This window comes from Herpailurus yagouaroundi, unplaced genomic scaffold (assembly GCF_014898765.1).
Source record: "Herpailurus yagouaroundi ecotype Mexico unplaced genomic scaffold, PumYag 180, whole genome shotgun sequence".
NCBI lineage: Eukaryota > Metazoa > Chordata > Mammalia > Carnivora > Felidae > Herpailurus > Herpailurus yagouaroundi.
The window spans coordinates 14,424,888-14,451,836 of NW_024412411.1; the positions used below are offsets into that span (position 1 = coordinate 14,424,888).

The following is a 26,949-nucleotide window of genomic DNA, read 5'->3' on the forward strand; positions in this document are numbered from 1 at the left end:
AACTGAGGGCTGATGGGGGGTGGGAGGGAGGGGAGGGTGGGTGATGGGCATTTAGGAGGGCACCTGTTGGGATGAGCACTGGGTATTGTATGGAAACCAATCTGACAATAAATTTCATATATTTAAAAAATACTAATAATAAAAATACAAATAAATAAAAAATAATGAAAATTTTTTCTAAATAAAAAAAATAAAATAAAATAAACGTGTTCACATTTATTTATCTCTTCAAGTAACCTAGAAGATTTGAAAGTACAGGATCTAAGTTTTACTTATGGAACTAGTATAGTGACTTAGACAATAATAGAGATTCTATATTATTGATAACAGTGATAATAAGAGTAGTAATGAAAGCAATAATAAAAGCAGTAGGCATTTGCTGAATGCTTACCACATACCAGGCACTGCATTAAGTGTTTTACAAGCTCACAACAATCCTTAGGTAAGTACTATTATTATTCCCATTTTGCAAATGAGGAAATAGAGGATAGAGAGAGGATAAGAAACTTATCCAAGATCACGTAGTAAGGGTTAAACATGCAAATAAAACCAACTAAAGCCATGCAAACTAATTCCACTATATCATGCTGCTATTTTTGTCCTAATTTTCCCTAGTTTCTTCCTGTGGATGCTTTTATCCACTGGCCTTAATTCTTTTGGAGAATGAAAAAACATAAACCCATGCCTTACCCCATAAACTAGAAAAAAAAACTGTAAGTGAATAACAAATTATAAACTACAGAAAACAGCATAGACTACTTCCAGATTTTTATTTAATGTTTATTTATTTTGAGAGAGAGCAAGCTGTCAGTGTGGAGACTGATGCAGGGCTTGATCTCATGAACCATGAGATCATGGCCTGAGCCAAAATCAAGAGTCGGATGCTTCACCAACTAAGACCCCCCAGATCCTTTGATAGATGTTGATTTTCTAAGGTTTGAAGCAGAGGATCTAATGAGGAAAACAAATACATAAAATTTGAAACTTCAGTATTTAAAAAATACTAAAATAAAAAGGAAAGCCACAGAACTGGAAAATATTTACTCTATAAACTACAAAAGATTAACATCTATAATTTCAAAAGGATTTATTTAAATACTGCTGCCTTAGTCTGCTACTATAACAAAATACCATAGTCTGGATGGCTTACAAACTGCAGAAATTTATTTCTCACAGTTCTGGAGGCTAGAAGTCCAAGATTAGATTGCCAGCATGGCCAGGTTCTGGTGAGAACAGACTGCCAGGTTGCAGACTGCCAACTTCTCACTGTATCTGCACATGGCAGAAGGGGCAAGGGAGCTTTCTCAAACCTTTTTAATAACAGCACTAATTTCATTAATAAAGGCTCTGTCCTCATGACCTAATCTCTTCTCAAGGACCTCACCTCCTAATACCATCTCATTGGCATGAGGATTTCAACATATGAAGTTAGGTGGGACACAAACATCCAGTCTACAACCAACTGCATATTAAAACAATGTAGAGGGGCTAGCAGTTAAATGAACAGGATATAAATAGAAAATTTATCACAATGGAAATATACATAGTAAATAGTCAATCTTTAATCATGAATACCTGATTTTAGTGAGGTTATGGTAAAGTTAGTACACTCATATATTACTGGTAATACTTTAAAGTGGAAAAAACATTTTAGAATAAAATTTAGCAATACATTACAAGAACTATGAAAATACCTATACCCTTTGACCTACTAATCCTTTCTGAATTTATACCAAAGAAATAATTCAAAAGAGAGGGAAGAAATGTGTATTATTGAGAGTATTGATTACAGTGTAATTTTTAATATGATGAAATTAGAAAAAATCTAATTATTCTATAGTAGCAGTCTAGTTATGAAAATCATTATATATCTATTAAACATAATATTCTTAATCTATTAAAAAATACAATTTAAAAATTTTTAACAGCATGAAGAGATGTTCATGAGGCAATATGCCCTAAATTTTAAAAAGCAAATTTTGACAATTCTGTATATATATTCTTGGTAGCTCTGATTTAACCTCATGTCACTAGGTTTGGTTGAAAATAGAAGAAAATTGTTAAAGTACAATATTTGTTTTATTATATGCTGTTTTCTGGGAAATTTTCACAAATGTAACTGCAGCCAGCTTTTAAGCAGACTGAACTGAAAAGTACAACACTCAAGCAGAAAAACATTCTGTATCTTTATAATAGGAAAGCTATTCAGTTAGTAAAGAAAAACGGTGTAAAAAAATTGTTGTTTAAAATAATCAGCTTTAGTGACTTTTTTTTTAAATTTCTCATTGTCAAACATATAGAATGACCCATCTCTATTGGTTTAAGTATTCAAAACACATTAACTACATGATTGCTTCTCTTACCTTGTTATCTTACAGGGTTTTTTCCCCCTTATTGAATATTTCTTTCTTTATTGATTTTTCTCCTTATTACTTTGAGTCTGCACAAAATTAATAAGGGTTATCTTGCTCAGAAAGTGGCACACTTTGATCTACATAATATATGTATATATAATCATTCACTCATTCATTGATAAATATTTTTGAGCATTACTCTAAGGTACTGTGATAAGTACTAGAAGTACAAAGAACAAAAAATCATTCATGCCTTCTTAAGTATTCATATTCTAATAAGGGTAAAAATTTTATAAACAGTATTATGCATTGGGATAAATACTACACTAGAAGTTATATGTGATGTGCTATGAGATTATAATTAGAAGAAGGTTTAATTCTACCCAGGATAATCAAGAAAGTTTCACTTGGTAAGTGAGGAAGGTAACATTTGAACTGGATCTTGAAGTATAGATTTTTTTTTTATTATATGGAGAACTTCTGCTCATCTCCTTCTCTTCTTAAAAAAAAAAAAAACTGTTTTGGGGCACCTGGGTGGCTCAGTCGGTTAATCATCCGACTTAGCCTCAGGTCATGATCTCACGCCTTGTGAGTTTGAGCCCTACATCTGGCCCTGTGCTGACAGCTCAGAGCCTGGAGCCTTGCTTCCATTCTGTGTCTCCCCCTCTCTCTGTCCCTCCCCTGCTCATGCTCTGTCTCTCTCTGTCTCAAAAATAAATAAAAACATTAAAAAAAAAAAAACTGTTTACATTAAGTGCCAACATTTTCAGAATTGGTCCCAAGTTCAGGGCTAGTAATTGTGTATTACTGCTTTTTGTACTTGTTACAAAGACAAGGTAATGATATTCTTTATACTTTCTAAGAAGGATCACATAAGATGTTTTGTGCATTGGTTGCCAAGAAGGTCACGAAATGGAAGCATTAATTTATTTGAGCTAATGTGGCAACATCATTCTGTAAAACCAAATATTCATTGAACATCTACTGTGTGCCCAGTCTTTGCTAAATATTAAGGATAAAAGACAAATAAGGCACTGCCCCTGTCCTCACTGATCTAGTGTGGGAAACAAATATACATGACTCAAAAATATTAACCTATATATTATAAACTCGATTCAGCTATCTAGTTATTCATTTCCTCACATAATACCTAAGAGCACATATTTTAGAGCAAATCAAACCCAGTTTATTTTTTATAGGCAGTACGGATGTGTTTAATTTTTTTTATAATAGTACTAATACAAATTAACTTAGAAAAACAAAATATATATAATTAAAAGTAAAAGAAAAAAATCTATTTGTAATCCTTCATTTGTAGATTACTATTATGAACATTTTAGGTATATAAGCACCAACAGAGCTAATACTTATCTGTAACATATTTTTTATTTAACTGTTACTGTACTTCTTGTCTGTCTTTTCTACAGGATTATTCATTCCCTAACATATTTTTTTGAAGTTTATTTATTTATTTTGAGAGAGAGAGCCAAAGAGAGTGTAAACAGGGGAGGGGGAAAGAAAGGGAGAGAGAGAGAATCCCAAGAAGGGTCAGTACTATCAGCACATAGCCCCATGCAGGGATCGAACTGTGAGATCATGACCTGAGCTGAAATCAAGACTTGGACACTTAACCAAATGAGCAGCAACCCAGGCACTCCTCTCGGATATATTTTTTAATAAAAATGTTAATTGACAATATTATTGACTGACATGCAGTTTTAAGAAATAATATAGAGAAATGCATTATATACTACAACCATTTTCCCCCAATGATAAATAAAAATTATAATACAATATTACATAGAGTACAATGTCATAACCAGGATATGGATATTGATAACACCCACTGATTTTATTCATATTTCCCCAGGTTTATTTATAAGTGTGTGTGCACATGCATGCATATATAATTCTGTATAATTTATCACAAGTATAGATTCCTGTATCCACCACCAGAGTCAAAATATTGAACAATTCAATAACTGTGTTTGGATAACCCCTTGCCTTTGGATAACCCCACTCACCTCACCCTATCCCCACCTCCATCCCTAATTCCTAGAAACTACTAACTTACCCTTCATTTCTAAAAGTTTGTCATTTCAAATATATAAATGAAATAATACACTATGTAACTTTTTGAGATTGGCTTTTTTCCACTCAGCATAATTCCCTGAATATTCCTCCAAGTTATTTAGTATATTAATAGTTCATCCCTTTTCACTACTGAGTTCCATAGTATGAATGTGATACAAATTGTTTAGCCATTCACCTACTGAAGGATATCTGCGTTGCTTCCAGATATTGGCCTTTACAAATAAAGCTGCTGTGAATATTCATGTATAGGATTTTGTGTGACCATATTGTAATCGCATGTTTATTTTATAGGAAAGTGTTAAACCCCTTCCCAGAATGGTTGTGTCATTTTACATTCCCATCAAGAATATATGAGTGATGCAATTCTAGTCTGAGTTCTGGATGTGCTGCATGTTTACCAGGGGAACTTAGGCCAAGTAACCTTACCACTTTATCTCTTTGCTTCCTCTGATTTTAACACAAAGATGATAACTTTCAGACCTGTTGCTGCAATTAAAGTAAACAACATGTATGAAGCAAAAAGTAATGAGTAGTAACAGACAGTGTAGAATAATGGTTAAGAAGACAGACTGCATATTACAAAGTCTTGCTTTATGAATAAATTCTTGAAGAAAGGAAGATAAGAAGGGCTGTATATCAGAAGGAAGGAGAATAGGAACTAGAGATCAGTGCCTTCTTCTCAGTAAGATCATAAATGCTCAGCAAAGGCATTTTATCACAGTAGGTAAAAAGCACAGGCTCTGAAGTCAGACTATGTAGATTTGAATCACACTTCTGTCACTTACTGTACAACTTGGGTAAGTTACTTATCTTCTTTGTGCTTTAATATGCTCATCTGTAAAATTGTGATACTACTATTTGCTTCATCAAGTTGTTGTGAAGATTAAAAGCGTTGATATACATAATGGAATTAGAAACATGCCTGCCGCAAAATTGTCAGCTATTATTATTTTTAAACACCTGTTCTGTCTCCCTTTTATGTACTAGCTGTGTGACCTTGGGCAAATCATACAATAGTGGCTGAGTCTCAGTTTCCTCATCTGTACAAAAAGAAGAAAAAAAACTTTGTAGAACTGTGATAAGGATTAAGTGAGATAACATATTTAAGATGACTGGCACATAACAAATATGAGATAAATGTTAATTGCCTTCCTTTCCTAATCACCAATTATTTTATTATATTGTAAGACCAACATTTTTCCCATTTCTCCCATGAGTCAGGCAGTCATCTGTCATTTGGACAGCTCTTTCATTTGCCACATAAAGATTTGAGTGCAGAAACTTTACAGCAAACTATACTTTATTAGCCCAGAAGTGTCCTTATGTTCAATTTCTGGTTATAGACTGTTTTTGAAAATTGAGTTTTGAAAAACATGGGTCTCTAAATTAGGACAAAGTTATTATAATTATGATTAATTCTTTTTTTCAAGAGTGAAATATATGAAGTAAACACAATCATATTCCTATCTGGTCTAATAATGTATTAGGATTTGAACTGTCTACAAGTGGGTTTAAAAGCAAAGCAGGTAGGAAAGGAGATCCCTGGAAGAAGTTACAGTCAATGATATTATCAAGTCTGTTGAGTCTAGGTGACCCTATGAGGTAGATAATTTGATTCTGTAAACTCAAAACTAAGATCTCAAGTAGAACCCCTCTCAGAAATACAGTGGCACCTTGACATGTCCTTTTAACTCAGGGGTTTCGATTCAGGGATGTTTTGGTACTGGGCATTTTGATACCTCAGCTTTTAGCTTTTATGACTAGTGTGTACCATGTGCTAAGACAGACACATCATTCCTAAGTCCTAATCTTTTGAAATGAGGTCAAGGAGGGGTGGGAACAAGGGTGGGGTCAGAAATTGGTTAAAATTCAGATTGGTTTTAAAGATGGAGATAGCATAAGTGAAAGGGTTGTGTAAGGATGAAATAAATTTCAGTAATGGGAGGAGGTAAAATGATAAGAGATAAATGAGGAACAAAGGAAGATGAGGTGAGGGTAGGGCACCATCTAGTAAATAAGTCACAAAAATGAAAAGAAAAATCACATGTCTACTCTTCTAGGACATTTCAGAAAGTGCTACCTGCCATTTTAAGCAAAGTCAATACATTCTTTGAATTTTACCTGTTTCCTGAACAGTATGCATTTGCATCTCAAAATTTACTATTTCTCTTTATATCTATAAAAATTGTCATTTATAGTTACTTCCATTTTTTTAAAAAAATCTGACAGCTTAGTAATGGGATTCTTTCTATTTTTCATTTGAAACTCTAAATTTAAAGTGAAAGTCTCCCCACCAGGTTAGCAGTCAAAAAGAAACACTGAGCACAGAATACAACGAGCCCAAAGAGGTTAAACAAGAGGGAAGTTTATATCAGATTGGAGGAGGATCAGAATAGGCACCGTGGAGGAAGAAGCATGTTTTACAAATTTTGAATAATGAATTCTACCCTTGTCTCAGTCACTAAGTAATTCCCTAACCACTCACCTAGAACTGCTCTCATAAGATCACCAATGGATTTATTTTTTTCTTTAAATCCCATGAACACTTTTCAGTTCCTACTTACTAAAACCTTCTATATCATTTGATACCATTGACCACTCTTCTATTCTTGCTGTATTTCCTTCAGCTTCTGTGATATATTCTTTCCACCTTTGTTCTCTTCCCATCACAGAAGTCGCTTAGTCTTCTTTGCGGGGTCCTTTTCCTGGACTCACCTTTAAATTTCCCTAGGAATTATGCCCTTCACCCTCCTCCATTCTCAACTCTAGAAACTTGCTATTCTCTATTTCTGTATCAGTTTTTGTTAGGCTATGCTGCAGCAACATATAATCATGAAATCGCAACAGTTTATAACAAAAGCTTATTTCTCACTCATGTGTTATGTCTCTTATAGGTCAACACTGCAGCCTGGCTCAGCAATTTGTTCTCCACTGAAGGAGTAGCCCTATCTGAAATATACCCATCTGTGACAGAGAGAAAGATAGTGGACTACAAGATGCTTCTTAAAACTTATTTTCATAAGAGGCACACAACTTCACAATTCATAGGCCAAGGAAAGTCACATGGCCAAGCCTGATGTGAGCAGGGTGGGCATTTGATTTTCTCTCAATAATGGACCAGTGGGGAGTTGTGATAAGAAGGAAAAGCATATGGTCTGATGATTAGACAATCACAATTTCTTAAATGCCCCCATATTACCTATATATCACAACAATCCATAAAGCCAGCTTAGATATCTTCCTTGGGCACCAAAGTTTATATCTTATTAAAATTTCTGCTGGATATCCCCCAGGCATCACAAACTCACACTTTTCAAACCTAAACTCACCCCTTTCCTCCCTTATCTCACCTCACTTCTTCCCCTTATCCCACTCTACTCCAAATTTGCTTTTCCTTATTTTTGTAAATGGTACCATAACCTTCATTTTCACCCAAACTTTGACACCTCCCTTCTCATAGTAAGCCCTTTATAACAAATGCTGAGTATTCTCTAGTATATTTCCTTTAGGTTTCTTAAATCTCTAACTTCCTATTGTCCCTTCTGCCCTTGGTTCTGTTAACACCCTTATTATCTTTCAAGTGATCACTTTAATAGTCTCCAAACTGTCCTGTCTGATTCCAGTGTCAATCAATGAATTGATCATATATTCATCCAATCAACAAATATTTATTAAGTCCCTATTATGTGCTAAGCTCTGAATATACAACAGTATGAAAGGCAGGCATGGATCCCACTCTTCTAGGGCTTATAGTCTTTAGAGAAAGAGAATTAAGGTATTGATAGCACAAAGTATGGTAAATGCTATAGTTCACTTACTCATCTAAAAAATACTGTTCATCAGCTAATAGTAAGTGAAGACACTGTTTCAGTCCCTAAAAATATAACAGTGAACAATAGAAAGGATCCTCCTGTCAGAAAAGAAAAAAAAAAAATGTGAGCATCAGGATAATTTCAAATAGTGGTAGGTACTAAGGAAATATAATAAATAGTGATATTATAAAGACTATGTGGGAGAAGGGCACCTCTCAGTCACTGGAGCATCTGACTCAATTTCAGCTTAGGTCCTGGTCCCAGGGTTGTGGGATGGAGCCCCACGTCAGGCTCCACCCTGAGTGTGGAGCCTGACTAAGATTCTCTCTTGCTCTCTCTCACTCTCTCGTTCTCTCTCCCTCTCTCTCTCTCTGTCTCAAACTTTTAAAAAATAAAAATAAATAAATAAATAAAAGAATACGTGATAGAGGTAAGGAAGCCTAGTTAGTCTGGCTGATGGAGAAGGCTTTTCTGATTTGAATTAACACCAGAATGATGAGAAGGAACCAGTCATGAAAAGATCCAGAAGGGGAGTATCCGATGCAGGAGGAAAAGAAAAAAAAAAAAAAAGAAAAAACAGTGTAAAAGCCCTCAGAAACGGATAAGCTGAAGCACATTGAGCAAGAAAGAAAGCAATTAGAGATGAAGTCAGAAAGCTCAAAAATCATGTAGAGTTTTGCAAAACATGGTAAAAATTTGAATTTTATCCTAAGTGCAATGGAAACCCATTGGAAAGTTTGAAGCAGTGAAATGACATGATCAAATATACCTTATTTTTTAAAATTTATTTATTTTAGAGAGAGAGAAAGAGTAGGGGAGGGGCATAGGGAGAGAGAGAGAGAGAGAGAGAGAGAGAGAGAGAGAGAGAGAGAATCCCAGGTAGGCTCCATGCTATCAGCATGGAGCCCGAAGCAAAACTTGATCCCACAAACCATGAGATTGTGACCAGAGCTAAAACCAAGTGTTTGTTGGACCCTCAGCTGACTGAGCTACCAGTTGCTCCAGAATTTACATTTTAAAGGAGACTTCTAGTTGCTGTTTGAAAAATGGATTCAAGAAGTTAAGGTATAATTAGGTAGATCAATGAGGCAACTATGAAAGCAATGGAAGCAAGAGATGAAAGTAGCTTGAAACTAAAGTAGCTACAATGGAATAAGCAAGAAATGTAAGTATATTTGAGGTATATTTAGAGGCATGGTCAATGAGACTTGATAGTTTGGACATGGGGGTGAGGAAAATGAGGAATCAAAGAGTGTAGCATGAGAAGCATTAGGGTAGAGTGGTGCCATTGACTCAGATGAGAATATCAGAAATAAGGAAAAGTTTGTGATGGAAAAAGCAAGGGGCAAACTTGTTTCTTTTTGACAGGTGTAAGTTGTAAGGTGAAATACAGTGATATGACAACATAAAATAGAAGCAAACAATATAAACTGATGGTACCATGATTTCTTATAGGAAAAACAAAAAAAAAACAAAAAACAAAAAAAACAAAACAAAAAACCTTAAATGTTCTGAATAGAAAAAATCAGAATGGGATAAAATCTCCATAATACTATCAGTTTAATCTTTATAAAATACAAATTGAATTAGAAACCTCCTCCACTTAAGATGCACCACTGGGGTGCCTGGGTGGCTCAGTCAGTTAAGCTTCAGACTTAGCTCAGGTCATGATCTCCCAGTTTATGAGCTCAAGCCCCACACCAGGCTCTGTGCTAACAGCTCAGAGCCTGGAGCCTGCTTCAGACTCAATGTCTCCCTCTCTCTCTGCCCCTCCCCTGCTCACACTCTGTCTCTCTCTCAAAAATAAACACTTAAAAAAAAAAAAAAGATCCACCACTTACTTTTGATAACACAATTTCTCTGAATATCCTTAAGATGTCAGTCTCCTCCATCAAACTATGAGTTCCTTGAAGGCAGGATTCACTGTAATTCATTCAGAATTTAGCACAAAAACTAGAACATAGTACTTGTTACTACATAGAACATAGAACATACCCATTCATTAAATGGGTGTAACAGTCAAGTTACTCTCTCTGAGCTTCATTTTCCTCAGTTATAAAAGGCAGATGCTCTTTAAGATCACGTTCAACTTTAATAGTCTATGATTAAAGTTTCTCTATGATATATGGAAACATTAAGCCTGAAAGTTAGAAGCAATCATTAAAATTCCAGACTTATATGAACCTTAAATGTGCTACACAGTCAATGCTTCTGCTTCTTCATGTGTGAAATGAAAATTGAAATATTGCTCTCCTTCATAGAAAATCTCATTGATGATGTAAACCATATTTAAATGTCAAATGATTAGAATAGTAAGCAGAATGCTGTAATTGAGGGAATTTTTTTTAAAAAATGATTTGTGATAAGAGATGAGGCTCGTTACCTGCTAAATTATGTTGTACTGCATTTTGAAAAGATATATTCATAACTAATGATTTTTCTTTGTTTCATCTTCTATCAAGCTGTTCTTTTGTATGTGATCATTGCAAGAACAGTAAAGTGTGCCCTAATTTTTCAAGAGTGTATTTATAGGTCATAACTCAAGTTCATAACCTCTTCTAGATCTTTATAATGCTTTTTTTATTTAAAAAAAATTTTTAATGTTTATTTATTTTTGAAGGAGAGAGAGACAGAGCATGAGCAGGGAAGGAGCAGAGACAGAGGGAGACACAGAATCCAAAGCAGGATCCAGGCTCTGAGCTGTCAGCACAGAGATCAACGTGGGGCTCGAACCCACAAACCGGGAGATCATGACCTGAGCCAAAGTTAGATGCTCAACCAACTGAGACACTCAGGCACCCCTATCTTTCTAATGCTTTAACCAATGTAGTCTTTTTTATCATTGTATCAAACCTCTAATTTTTAGTATCTACAAATGGCAAAGTTTGATTTGATTGGGAAGGAACCTTTCAAGAATGTATATCCCATTATACAACATTCACCTTATGTTCAATAGTTCTGTGTTATTTAATTTCTACCTCAATATGTTTTTAAAGTAAAAAAAAAATTTATCCCAATTTAAGATATACCAATGTATAAAATCTTTTAGAAACACAAAAATATGAGATGAAACATAATTAAACATAATGAAAACATATGAAACATAATTTAGACAATCTAAAAAAATAATAATAATAATGAACAGGGGTGGGGGTGCAATCACTGGTAGAAAGTATGCTTGACCAAACATTTGCTGCTATAGCTACAGAAGAAGAAAGCTAATCCTAGTGGAATTACTCTATGCCTAAAAAGTAGCATGTCAAAAGCTAAAAAAGGTCAATTTACTTCCAGGACAACTTACTCGTAAGCCCTAAAGAAATTTTGGCAGAAATTGACTACATGCTTATCAAACCTGTTACTTCTGCTTCCTTAAAACACAGATTTCATTACCAAGCTTCCTTTGGAGTTAGATAGCCAGATAACTTAATTGTGACCAGTGGAATATGGATGAAATTTCTCCTCTACAAAGCAACAGATGCCCCCTCAAGAGCTTCCCCTACCTCTTCTCCTTGCTGTAAGACCAGAATTAGTGTCAAATCCTAGCATAACCAAGCTGATGACTTGACAAGCCTGATAAAGGAGGAAAAAGACTGTATATCTAAAGAATTATAAGAACTACCTGGAATATACTAGCAGGAACTAAGGAAGCACACCTGGGATTAGATTTTGAGGATACTTGATAAGGGGACTAGAATGTCAGAGTAATTAAGCAAGAATTCTTCAACTTGGAGACACTGTGACATGGGATTTAATATCTAAACCAAGATATCCAGGGATGGGGCAAAGCTTCTGTAGGATTGGCACTTAGATGCATGAGAGAAACAACAGTAACCCTCAGTTAAGGAGAAATTCCTGTGCTTCTCTAGAAGATGGTAGAGGCAAGGAAAAGAGGTTAAGGGGAGTAGGTATACTGGAATAGATATATTTCAAAAGGCCAAAGGAACCAGGATTATGTTCTATACAAATTCCCTGCGAACACAACATTAACCAAGGCCATCAGGAACATACTGGTAAAGAGGGGCACCAGATTCACTAAAAAATTCAGAAGTGACTCTTTGTGGGCCTAAGATGATAGAAGCAGAGATGGTCACAGAGTTAGAAAAGTGGAAGCATTTAACTGACAAAAGCCAGGAGGACATAATTACCATTATGAGTGGCAATGTCAGAGGAACAGCCAAAAGGACTGACACATGGGGAACTTTGGCATTAGTTAACAGAGCATGATGTTCATAAGGGCAACATCCCAAATCACAAAAAGCCACAATAAGGAGAAGGAGGCTGAAGGTGGGTGTCCAGTAAAAATTGTAATCTCCTCCTCAGCATGGAGACCTAAGCCAAGTTTCAGATCCAAACCCATTAGCTGAAGAGATAGCTCAGAGTAACACTCAACCTTAAGACTTTTGCATTAACTATTCTCTTTAATTGAAATATTCTTCCAGATAGTCACTTGCTTGTTGCCTCTTTCCTTTTAAGTCTTTGTTCAAAGATTACCTTTCAGTAAGACTTTCCCAAAACATCTCATTTTTTTTTAATTTTTTTTTCAACGTTTTTATTTATTTTTGGGACAGAGAGAGACAGAGCATGAACGGGGGAGGGGCAGAGAGACAGGGAGACACAGAATCGGAAACAGGCTCCAGGCTCCGAGCCATCAGCCCAGAGCCTGACGCGGGGCTCGAACTCACGGACTGCGAGATCGTGACCTGGCTGAAGTCGGACGCTTAACCGACTGCGCCACCCAGGCGCCCCAAAACATCTCATTTTAAATTGCAATATTTCTTGGGGCGCCTGGGTGGCTCAGTGTCCAACTTTGGCTCAGGTCATGATCTCACAGTTTGTGGGTTTGAGCCCAGCATCAGGCTCTGTGCTGACTGGTTGCTCAGAGCCTGGAGCCTGCTTCAGATTCTGTGTCTCCTTCTCTCTCTGCCCCTCCCCGCTCATGCTTTGTCTCAGTCTCTTTCTCAAAAATAAATAAATGTAAAAAAAATTTTTTTTAATAAAAAAATTTTAAAAAATAAATTTCAATGTTTCTCTCATCCTGGTGCTGTCTCTGCTTCTTCCCTGCTTTATTCTCTATAGCCCTTATCACCATTTGACATTTTTACATACTTTAGTTATTTATTATATTGCCTTTCTTTACCCACTAAAATACAAGTTCTATAAGAAATCATGCATATGTTGTTCACTGTGCTTAATCAACATGTATATAAGAGGTGCTCAAAAACATTGTTGAATAAATAAATTCAGAGAAGATGTTTGGCTACAAATAAAATCTGAGGTGTCATAAGTCTATTGACAAAATCTTAACTCATGAAAACATGCAATCAGCTGGGGAAAGTGTAGAAAGAAGAAAGCACCAAGACCCAAGGATCATCAATATGTGGAAACACATCAGAAAAGCAGGAATTTGCCCAGGGGACTAAAAAGAAACTTGTGAGTCAGGAGAAAAAAAAAAAAAAATGTTGGAAATCAAGTAAAGGAAGTGTTTGAATACACAGGAAATTGTCAACCTTGGGAATGTTTCTGAGAACACAAGCTAGGTGAGAATCAAAAAATATACACTTGATTTGTCAATATGGAGGCCTTCAATGAGTCTAGCAAGTGCAGTTCTTACTGAAAGGCAATTTCTTTCTCATAAGTGTATTAGAAGCATACTTCTATAAAGTCAAAGCTAGAATACTCTAACAGTTGGCTGTTGTGCCTCTTTCTAGAATGTTTATCATGAAGGTTAGACAAGAGATCTTTTCCAGAAAATCATCTCCTGCCTACCATCTCCTTCGAGATTAGAGCATGCCATTGGCAGCTTCCTCAAAATCTAATAGCTATGTATGTCACGCAGCTGGGATTTCACAATGTTCAGTTCCCAGTGAGAGGTCCAGGGTGTGTGGGATGTTAGAAAGTACTACTACAGGAAATCAAATATTTCTTATTGACGAAGGAATTAAAAAATAATTCCTACAGTGAGGAAGGTAGACCCTGTATCCAATGAGTCACCTGAAATCTGATGAGTCACATGGAGTGGTGCTCTTTAGAAGCCCTCTTTAAAAGTGATGGGGAGGGGCGCCTGGGTGGCGCAGTCGGTTAAGCGGCCGACTTCAGCCAGGTCACGATCTCGCAGTCCGTGAGTTCGGCTCTGGGCTGATGGCTCAGAGCCTGGAGCCTGTTTCCGATTCTGTGTCTCCCTCTCTCTCTGCCCCTCCCCCGTTCATGCTCTGTCTCTCTCTGTCCCAAAAATAAATAATAAAATGTTGAAGAAAAAAAAAAAAGTGATGGGGGCGCCTGGGTGGCTCAGTCGGTTGAGCGACCGACTTCGGCTCAGGTCATGATCTCGCCATCCGTGAGTTTGAGCCCTGCGTCGGGTTCTGTGCTGACAGCTCAGAGCCTGGAGCCTATTTCAGATTCTGTGTCTCCCTCTCTCTCTGACCCTCCCCCATTCATGCTCTGTCTCTCTCTGTCTCAAAAATAAAATAAAAACGTTAAAAAAATTTTTTTAAAGTGATGAAATATCTGTAGGAGAGCCAAGGGGCAACAGAGACTACCAGGAGGAAGACAGACTGATCATTTCTTTTAATTCTGTACAGTTTCCTCTTTCTACCATCCTAAATCCATGCTTCCTGATACTTAATAAACAAATCACAAAATAAAATAAAACATAAAAAGAAAATAAATTAAATTACAGACATTCAATGTTAAGAAAAAACAATGAATGACAATAGAATGGAAAGTTTTCAAAAAATAATAGATTTAGAAATGAGGGTTTTTTTCATCAAAAAAATCAAAAATTTTAAATAAGGAGAGGAAGTGAAAATGAAGAGACATAGTAAGTCATGTTAACTTAAAAGAAATTAAAAGGTAATAAACCAATGAAATAAAATTATATTTATTTGCTTATTTATTTGTTTCAGGAATAGAATTTAGTGATTCATCACTTACATGTAACACCCAGTACTCACCCCAACAAGTGCCCTCCTTAATGTCCATCACCCATTTGGCCCATCCTCTGATCCAACACCCCTCTAGCAACCCTCAGTTTGTTCTCTGTATTCAAGAGTCTCTTATGGTTTGCCTTCCTGTCTGTTTTTATCTTATTTTTCCTTCCCTTCCCCTAAGTTCATATGTTTTGTTTCTTAAATTCCACATATGAGTTAAATCATGATATTTGTCTTTCTCTGACTGACTTAAATTTACCAGAGATAAAGTATTAAAAGTAATAAAGAAAATAAGGGTCACAAAATAAAATACAGTGAAAATCAATAGAAATGCAAATTGAAAAGGAGATTCAAGGGTTAAAAAATTAAGAATGAAATATAGCCATGAGGAGAAAAAAAGATTAAGAGGTAGAATTTATTTTTTAATTTATTTTATATTTTTTAGCGAGAGAGGGAGAGTGCACGAGAGGGGAAGAGGCACAGTGGGAAAGAGAGAGAAAAACCAGACAGGCTCCACACTCAGCACGGAGCAGAGCTCCATGCAGGGCTTGATACCATGACCCTGGGATCATGATCTGAGCCAAAATCAAGAGTCAGGTGCTCAACTGACTGAGCCACCCAGGTGCCCAGGAAGTGGAATTTAAAACATTAAAAAACAAAATTAACATAAGCAAAGGAATAGAACAAATGAAACATAAATCCAGGTGATAAACATACACTAAAACAGTGATGGATCAACCTCTTCCAGTTTCCCCAGAAAACTCTGTACCTGCTATGTATTAAACAGCATGTTAAGGAATTCAGTATCTTGAAAGACTCTGTGTCATTGGATGTACTGTATCCATTCTACAAATGAGCATAGAGATATTCAACAATTTATCCAAAAACCACACATACATCTGCTGATTCTAAAACCCATCCCTTACAATATAACTTGTGGCTTTGTTTTTTAAAGGATGCCTTACCCATTAAATAAAAGAACAAATTTCATCTTAAAAACTGTAATACTCTGGATTTATCAATTTGAAAAGTAAAGTGTTGGTATAGTGTTTTCTGTTACTTTAAAGTTGAGACATATTAAAGACAAAATGTTTGAGAACATTTAGAGATCTTTTAACTCCAATAGGCGTTTCAAGTCTGACAGAGTTAACATGCCTCCACAAGATGCACACTCTACTGCAATCATGCTTACAGATCAAATGCAAAATAAGTTTTGCTAATTAGCATAAAAACTAATAGTGCCATTTGTTAACTTGGAAGGAAATTATTTTGTTTCAGGTTTCTAAGGGAAATAAGTAGGATTTTACTTTTACAACCGCAAAATGTTGCTCGTACTCTTTAAAAAGTAACAATTCTTATTATAAGATAACAAAGACAAACTTTTGAGATTCTCATGAAAATTAATTTATTTTAATAATAATAATCAGTCATAATAATAGCTCCCATTTATTTAGTAAATTATTGAGCAGATAAATATTGCAGGCATTTTACAAACATCTAATCTTCACACCAACTCTGTGGGATAGAATACTATTTTTCACATTTTACAGTCTTATAAGGTTTAAATACTTAACTAAATGATACAGCATGAATAATACAACCACAGTGCAAACCCACTTGGTTCTAACTCTAACACCTATACTATCTCTACTATGCCCTGATTAGATCTACATTACAAAAGATATTACACATCCAGTTTGGGGGATGTATATATGTGTGTATGTGTTTGCACAAAAAAAATTTTTTTAATTCATACTTTATTTTTTAAGAGCAATTTAGCATTCAGAGCAAAGTTGAGGTAAAGGTAAGTACAGGGATTTCCCATATACTCCTTGACCCCACACTTACATAGTTTCCCTAATTATCAAAGATCCCCCACCAAAGTATCCCATTTGTTATAACTGAAGAACCTACACTGACAATTACCCAAAGTTCATAGTTTACATTACTGTCCAAACTCCATGTTGTACATTTATGGGTTTGGACAAATATATAGTGACATGTTATCTATCATTATGTTATCATACAAAGTATTTTTACTGCCCTATACATATCCTTTTTAAATTTAGAATATAAATTTATTTTTTTCCTTTTTTTATATAATTTATTGTCAAGTTAGCTAATATACAGTGTATACAGAATGCTCTTGGCTTCAGGAGATTTCTGTAATCCATCACCTATGTGTACAACACCCAGTGTTTATTCCAACAAGTGCCCTTTTCAATGCCCATCACCCATCCCCCCCCACCCCCACCACCCGCATCAACCCTCAGTTTTTTCTCTGTACTTGAGTCTCTTATGGTGTGCCTCCCTCTCTGTTTATAATTATTTTCTTTTTCTTTCCCTTCCCTCATGGTCTTCTGGTAAGTTTCTCAACTTCCAGATATGAGTGAACCATATATTATCTGTCTTTCTCTGACTGACTTATTTCACTTAGCATTAATACCCTCCAGTTTTATCCACATTGTCGCAACTGGCAAGATTTCATTCTTTTTCATTGCCAGGTAGTATTCCATTGTATACATATACTACATCTTCTTTATCTATTCATCAGTTAATGGACATTTGGGCTCTTTCCATAATTTGGCTATTGTTGATAGTATTGCTATAAACATTGGGGCACATGTGCCCCTATGAATCAGCACTCCTGCATCCTCTGGATAAAATCTTAGTAGTGCTATTTCTGGGTTGTAGCGTAATTCTATTTTTAATTTTTTGAGGAACCTCCATACTGTTTTCCAGAGTGGCTGCACCAGTTTGCATTCCCACCAACAGTGCAAGAGGGTTCCCATTTCTCCATATCCTCACCAACATCTGTTGTTTCCCGAGTTGTTAATTTTAGCCAATCTGACCAGTGTGAGGTGGTATCTCTATGTGGTTTTGATTTATATTTCCCTGATGATGAGTGATGTTGAGCATCTTTTCATGTGTCTATTAGTCATGTGGATGTCTTCTTTGGAAAAGTGTCTATTCATGTCTTCTGCCCATTTCTTCACTGAATTATTTGTTTCTCAGGTGTTAAGTTTGGTAAATTCTTTATAGATTTTGGATACTAACCCTTTATCTGATGTCATTTGCAAATATCTTCTCCCATTACATTGGTTGCCTTTTAGTTTTGTTGATTGTTTCCATTGCTGTGCAGAAGTTATTATCTTGATGAGGTCCCAACAGTTAATTTTTGCTTTTATTTCCCTTGCCTTCAGAGATATGTCAAGTAAGAAGTTGCTGTGGCCAAGGTCAAATAGGTTGCTATCTTCTCCTGTAGGATTTTGATGGTTTCCTGTCTCACATTTAAGTCTTTCATCCATTATGAATTTATTTTTGTGTATGGTGTGAGAAAGTGGTCCAGTTTCATTCTTCTGCATGTTGCTGTCCAGTTCTCCCAGCACCATTTGCTAAAGAGACTCTTTTTTCCATTGGATATTCCTTCCTGATTTGTCAAAGATTTGCTGGCTTTACATTTGTGGGTCCAATTTCTGGGTTGTCTATTCTGTTCCTTTGGTCTATGTGTGTTTCTTTGTTTTGTTTTGTTTTGTTTTTGTTTTTGATTTTGCCAATACCGTACTGTCTTGATTAGTAGTGCTGTAATCAGTAGATTATTTTTAGTAGAGGCTAAAGTCTGGGATTGTGATGCCTCCAGCTTTGGTTTTCTTTTTCAACATTACTTTGGCTATTTAGGGTCTTTTGTGGTTCCATACAAATTTTAGGATTGTTTGTTCTAGCTCTGAGAAGAATGCTGGTGCTATTTTGACTGGGATTGCATCAAATGTGTAGATTGCTTTGGATAGTATTGACATTTTATTTATTTATTTATTTATTTATTTATTTGTGTGTTTATTTATTTATTTTTAACGTTTATTCACTTGAGAGAGGGGGGAGGGGCAGAAAGAGAGGGAGACTCAGAATCCGAAGCAGGCTCCACGCTCTGAGCTGTAAGCCCCGAGCCTGACGTGGGGCTTGAGCTCACAAACTGTGAGATCATGACTTGAGTCAAAGTCAGACACTTAACCAACTGAGACACCCAGGTGCCCCAAGGTAGTATTGACATTTTAACAATATTTGTTCTTCTAATCCATGAGCATGAAATGTTTTTCCATTTCTTTGTGTCTTTTTCAATATTTCTTTCACAAACTTTCTATAGTTTTCAGCATACAGATCTTCTGCCCCTTTGGTTAGGTTTATTCCCAAGTATTTTGTGATTCTTGGTGCAATTGTAAGTGGGATCAATTCCTTGATATCTCATTCTGTTGCTCCATTATGAGTGTATAGAAATGCAACCGATTTTTGTACAATGATTTTATATCTTGCAACTTTGTTGAATTCATGTATTAGTTCTAGCAATTTTTTGATGGATTCTTTTGGGCTTTCCATGTAAAGTATCATGTCACCTGTGAAAAGTGAAAGTTTGACTTCTTTGCCAACTTGGATGCCTTTTATTTCATTTTATTGTCGGATTGCTGAGGCTAGGCCTTCCAACACTATGTTAAACAACAGTGGTGAGAGTGGACATCCCTGTCATATTCCTGATCTCAGGAGGAAAGCTCTCCATTCTTCCCCATTAAGGATGATATTAGCTGTAGGCCTTTCACATATGGCTTTTATGATGTTAAGGTATGTTCCTTCTATCACAACTTTCTTGAGGGTTTTTATTAAAAGGATGCTGTATTTTGCCAAATGCTTTTTCTGCATAAATTTATTTTTAAATGAAAAAGTTGTAATAAAAAGCTTTTTATGTTAAAGAAAAATATATTCTGCCATTTTAACAAAACCTTTTAGTCTAATGAATCATGGTTGTTTTACATTGTTTAGAGAAAAGACACAACAGAATGTGCATTGGTTGTATAAAAAAATCAAATTGTAATGTGACGTCAATAGGTAGCTGTTCCATTTAATCTTTTATGTGTAACTAAATTGGCTTCTAAATTTAAGTATTCATATGAGAAATCTTCCCTTGTTTTCTTATTTCAAGTAAGTTTACTTTGCTAAATAAAATGGCTACAATTTTGACCACACACTGATCAGGTGGAATAAAAAAGTAAATGGCTAAAGTCGGAAATGTTTATCCCAAAAGTTTGAAGATCATCTTAAACTATTAGCCCCTTAGGGAGAATGAGTTCCACTAACTGACAGTATGTTGGCTGCTATTAAATCCAAACTTTACTATGATTTTAAGTCTTCAAACTTCTCCCATCCTGATCATTTAACTTCCTTTTATTTATTCAACAAATAAATACTAAGGGTTAGTAACTGTAATAGGCTCCAGAAATATAATGATGAACAACATATTTGTTATGGATGAAATTGTGTCCACACCCCCATAAATAAATCCTTATTTTGAAGTCCCTAAACTCCCAGTACCTCAAAATCTGACTATACTTGAAGATAAAGAGGTATTTAAATTAAATGGGGTAATTAGAGTGGGCTCTAATCCAATACAACTGGTGTCAGAAGAAGAGATTAGGACACAGATACACACAGGAGAAAGACTATGTGAAAACAAAGACATAAGATAGCCATATGCAAGCCAATAAGAAAAGTTCAGAAGAAAGCAAGTCTGCTGACACCTTGATCTTGGACTTCTAGTCCCCAGAATTGTGGGAAAATGAATTTCTGTTGTTTAAGCTACCTCATCTGTGTCATTTTACTCTAAAATCATAAATGATTAGAGACTGCTTTTGAAATTATATTCATAAGAATAAATATCCCACTCTTTCCTGGAGGATCTAAGTCATTTTGACACAGATAAGCAACCTCTATTTAGGACCCAGGCAAATAGCTTCAGATAAGGGAAGAGTTTTTAGGACACAGTATTCCAAATCTATCTTAACTTTATTGCTTTCAAGGAAACCAAACAATAAGTCCACTTTGACATCTATATGTGAATCATTTACACACAGCCTTGATCTTTTCTCTCCTTTTAGTTTATCAAACACTGACACACCCATTTTTCATTCCTAATTGCATTCCTTCCTCCCTTCCCCCCACCTCCCTCCTTTCTCTCCTCCACTCTCTCTATTATCAAACTGGCCAAAAGCTGATTTACTGTAATGTTATCTTTACTCTATTTGTCTTCTTTTTCAGTGTCTTTTCCATTTTATTATTTTCTTTTTTCCTACTCACTGAGTTTATTCTGTCCTCTTTCTAACTTCCTAAACTAAATTCTTAGCCCATTAATTTCCATCCTTTCTTCTTTTCTAATACATTCATTTTCTTGGTTGGGATTTTCTGTGCTTCCTGAAATAGAGAATTATGTCCTTTACCAATTCTGGAAAATTCTCATCCAGGACTTGCAAATCACTTCTGCCACACTATGTCCAATCTCTTCTACAACTCCAATGAGACATATCAGGCCTTCTCATTCTAATACCTTTTAACCTCTCTTCCATGTTTGTCATCTCTTTGTGACAATTTCTGCAACTCCATCTTTTATTTCATTAATCTCTAATTTACTTTTTTATTTGAATTATTGTAACTTTCATCTTTAGAAGTTCTATGTTGTATTTCTTAACCAGCATCATCCTTTACTGCATCTTGTTCCTTTCTTATTCTTATAGAGTCCATTCTTTTTGTGTTTGTTTGTTTGTTTGTTTGTTTGTTTGTTTGAGAGAGAGAGAGAGAGAGAGAGAGAAAAGGAGAGACTGAGGGAGCATGCACACACACGTGCAAGTGGAGGAGGGACAGAGAGCGTGGAAAGATTTATTCCAAGCAGTCTCCATGCTGTCAGCACAGAGCCTGAGGCAAGGCTAGAGCTAGATCTCACAAACCCTGAGATCATGACCTGACCTGAATGAAGAGTTGGACCTTAACCAACTGAACCACACAGGTGCCCCAGGATCTATTCTTTAAACATTTAAACATTACCTAAAGAGTTTAGAGAGATTTTCTTCTGAGTCTCACTCATGGTGACATATTTCTCATGTATTTTGTAATCTGGATTGTCAATTCATGTTTTCTCAAAGTTTTTTCTGAGGAAACTGTGAAGCCTGGATTGAAGCTGCATTCAGCAAAGGATGATAGGTATTTGTTTCTGCCAATCACCCAAAAGTGCTACCAACCCAGAACTACTAAAAAGTCCCCCCCCGCTTGGGGCACCTGGGTGGTTCAGTCAAACATCCAACTCTTGATCTTGGCTCAGATCATGATCTCATGGTTCTTGAGATCAAGCCCCGCAGAAGGCTCTGTACTGATAGCACATTGTCTGCTTGGGGCTTGCTTAATATTCTCGCTCTCTCTTTCTCTCTGTCCCTCCCTGCACATGTTCGTTTCTCTCTCTCTCTCTCTCTCTCCCTCTCTCTCTCTCTCTCCCTCTCCCTCTCTCTCTCTAAATAAACTTAAAAAAGGAAGTTTTTTCCCCTCTGCTCTAGATAACTCAGACCACAAAAATGACACAGAATTCAAAATTTAAAGTGATATGAGAGTAGGCTTTTGTGGTTATCAGTTCTCAAGACACATGTATTGTTTTCTATTCAGAACCGAAGCCAAAAGACACAATTTGCCTTGTTATCATTTTCAATTGACAGGGAGATATAATTTTTCAACTCCATCTTCACATTAATCATAAAGTTAAAGTGATGACTTTCTATGGGTTCTCAGGGATACCATTCCACCTGTGTGAGTGCAGGGATTTTTTTCTCCAGTTCTACTATAGTCATTAAAGTCATTAAAATCAGCAAATGCCCTCAGAGACAACCTTAATACCAGCAACTACCAACAACTCTGATTTCCAATTCCTTTTTTGACCCCCAGAGATTTCTCTTAATTCCTTGTGAGCTCACTTGTGAAAATAATATTATCATTGCTCTTCTATCCAGTATTTCTACGTGTTTTACAACAGGGATTTTTTTCAGGACGTCTTATCTGAAATTTTGCAGGTAATAGAATTCAGTTCACTCCAGCCTACTCCAAACTGGCTTTTACTCCCATCAAGACATTAAAACTACACTCACAAAAGTCAAACTCATCCACCATTTCCCATGAGTCTTATTCTATTTGATCTTTCAGAAGCTTTCAAAAGAATTGAATTCTCTTTCTTTCTTTTATTTTCTTGGCTTCCATAGTATAACTAAAACTCCATTATAAAACTCTATAATCTGTTTCCCTCCTACTCTTCCGGTTTTTCTTTTTGTGACTCCTTTGCCTGCTCCTCCTCTTTCATATTTCTAAATACTGGAGCTGTTCAGTTTGTTTCTAATCCTCTTTTTACTCTAAAGTCTCCCTAGGAAACCTCAACTACTCTTGTGGCTTTAAATATTACATACCAACAACTCCCAAAATAAATTTTAGGTTCAAAATCTACATATCCAACTCCCTATATAACATTTCCCCTGTACTTCTAACAGGCATCTCAGACTTCATCTTTCAATCTAACTCATATCTGCAAATGTTATATCCGTCAACCCAGTTACTCTTGCAGAAATCTAGTGGTTAGCCTTGATAACTTCTTCAACCTCTCTACCACTAAACCACAACTAACCCATCATCATATCCCATAAATAGTACCTAAAAATATGTATCTTGAATGTATCCACCTCTCTCCCCATCTTCACCACCAAACCACGTCACCATCATCTCTTATGTTACTGCAACAGAGATGATTTCACTGTTCACTGAGCAACCACCACACACCCACCCAATCTACAGCAGCCAGAATTATCTTAAAATATTAAACTGGATCACATCACTCTCCTGCCTTTAAGCCTTCTTAGTATCCTTACATAAAAAATAAAATTCTTTACTTGGCATAAAAGAAAGGTCTTGCTTGTCTAGCCTTGCCTATTTCATCAGGGTCATTAGTGAACATCAGCCACAAAGGTGGTCTCAAACATACAAACACACCAAACTTGTCCTGACCTTGAAGTTTTAACATTTCTACCTTTACTGCCTAGAATGCTCTTTCCATGATTCTTTGCTTGGTTCTGATCCTGATCCTAATGCTACTACTTGGTATTATTTGTAACTTCCTAGAAGCTTTTTAACTCTTCTCAGCCTCAATTTCCACATTTATTAAATAAGGAGAGTAAAAATATCTAACTCAATAGATAATTTAATGATCATTTAATAAGATTAAACTAGATAATATTTATACTTTATGTAGCACACTACCTGGCACCCAAGTACCTAATGCATTTTTTTTTGTTTGTTTTTTACCTTTTTAGCTTGTTTTTATGTTGTTCCATATGGCTGAGGACAATTGGTCATAATTCCTCTCATATGATACAAACTCACTCAAGGTCTTTACATGATGAAAAAGCCATTTTTTTTTATTTTACAGAATCATCCTCCACTTCTCAATATTTTAATCAATTTGTTTTGTCTCTGCTCCAATTTCTTCACAGCTGTTCTCCATTAGAAGATCCTAAAGAGAAGCTTAGTTCCATGCTCTTTATGGACAGTCTTCCAAATTAAGTTCCTGCTTCTAAAAACTGAGAACATGATTAGGTGTGTTATAATTTATTTGCATTTGTGAGGTTTGTTGCTGGTGATGCTGGTGGTTAAGTTTTTATTTGGGAAGGGCAGTTGGAATTCTATAGTTTCATTTGTTTCGTGTTTGGGTTATTTTGTTTTGTTCTGTTTTAATTTTTGGTGGTGCTTATTTGTTAACTTTCACTAGAAAATAAAGGGCAATTTTTCAAAGAATAGCTGCAAATATATTTTTGTATTAGCAGCTTCTATTCCTAACTTTACTATTCATCAAAAAAAAGCAATTACTTTAGCTGGACTTGGGTTCCTATGGAAGTTATACACACTAGGGAATCCAGCATATATAAAGACACAAAGGCTGTACAATAGATATATATTAAAGTCATTTCTCTCTGCTTGACGTAAAACACCTTTACTGTCATCCTTCCTCTCTTGGTTTCCTTTTTCAGTCTCAAGTTTATTCTGTATTCCCTCTAAATGTCAAGATGCTTGCCAAAATGAATAGAAGAGAGAAAAGAATATAGTTAAGGGGAAAAACAGATTTTTCTCTTCTTTCAGGTATATTGACAATTGTGACAAAACTTATTTCTATAAGGAAAGGGAAGACAAGAAAACATGACATTGGGCAAAAAATATTTTGGCAGTTTCCTGGGTGATGACTACTACACAGCCTCAGTGTGATGCCAGGCTCATAGTCCATATCACAGCAACACTATAAGAGTAAGAGAAATCCTTGCACTCCTGGGCCTGGGGAGGCCAGAGATGGGAGGCACTCAGTCAATTTTTCAACGTTTTTATTGCGTATACTTAAACCAGAGAATATATTCCCTGGTTTTTACCTCCAATGTCTCTACTGTCTTCACTTTTCCAAGTCACATAACAGCCTTAGAAAGGAGATGGAAACTGCCAAGGGGAGATATCAGCCTAGCATGTGATAAACTCCCTGGTACAAAGTGAATGTTTGTGTTCTCCCAAAATTCATATGTTGAAGCTCTAAACCCTAGTAGGGCTGTATTTAGAGACAGGACTTCTAAGGAAGTGATTAAGACTAAATGGTTATAAGGGCGGGGCCCTGATCAGATATGTTTAGTGTCCTTATTATAAGAAGAGATACTAAAGAGCATGCTCTTTCATATAAACATATAAGAGGTCACATGAGCACACAGCAAGGAAGGCAGTTGTCTACAACCCAATGGGAGAGCCTTCACCCAACATCACTACTGTTGGCACCTTGATCTTGGACTTCCAGTCTCTGAAACTGTGAGAATATTACCTTCTATTGGTTAAGCCCTCAGTCTCCAGAATTTTGTTATGGCAGCCCTAGAAGACTAACACACTCCCCAAAATGAAGAAATATGTTTTTATCTTCTTTGCATCTCCAAGAGTATTGGAACATTCAATAACTAGTAGGTGAATTGAACTGAAGGTTGAGTCAGTCCCTCCCCTCCTCTTGTGTGCTCCCATCATACTACATTTCAACTATTATTATCAATTTGTCAATATTACCACATCTTTTCATAATAACGTCCTTCCATGGTTTTTCCCTTGACTGTGGAAAAGAAAAATATTGTGCCTTATGTATCTTTATATTGTCCCAGTGTTAAGCACAACAAATAATGTGATAAACACTGCCAGCTGCCTACCCAAAATCCATTTTCCGGGGCGCCTGGGTGGCGCAGTCGGTTAAGCGTCCGACTTCAGCCAGGTCACGATCTTGCGGTCCATGAGTTCGAGCCCCGCATCGGGCTCTGGGCTGATGGCTCAGAGCCTGGAGCCTGTTTCCGATTCTGTGTCTCCCTCTCTCTCTGCCCCTCCCCCGTTCATGCTCTGTCTCTCTCTATCCCAAAAATAAATAAACGTTGAAAAAAAAAATTTTTTTTTAAATCCATTTTCCCATTTTTTCTGCCAAAACATTCACATTCTTAGACTGCCTTTCAGGTAGTGGAATTATGTAACTGTGACCCAGTTCTGAGCAATAAACACAGGGGAAAATTTTGTTTTTCTTATTTAATACAGCCAATTATTTTTTTTTTCTTTATTTCTTACACTTCCAATCTGCAGTTTGCATGTGAGTATGGAGTAGTAACTACCTTGCTATAATGAAATGATAGGCAGGAAGACAAAAGCCACATGTTATGAATAGTGGAATAGAAAGATAGTAGGAAGCTGAGTAATTGACAAAATAATAGAGTGACTGCATCAGTACTGACTTCTTGTTTTGAAAGAAAAAAAAAACTCATTTCCTCAAGCACAGTATTGAGGTCTCTGTTACTTGCTGGTGAATGGAATTCCTAACTGATACAGTAGAGTCAATAAATATTTGTTGAATTGAACGGAAGGATA

At 36.0% G+C, this 26,949-nt stretch overlaps 1 protein-coding gene across 1 annotated transcript in view; it reads right to left on the minus strand.

Annotated features, from left to right (window-relative positions):
* DLG2 (discs large MAGUK scaffold protein 2) overlaps positions 1 to 26,949 on the minus strand; it is a 2,103,489-nt gene that overhangs the window by 1,926,104 nt on the left and 150,436 nt on the right. The window lies entirely within an intron of this gene.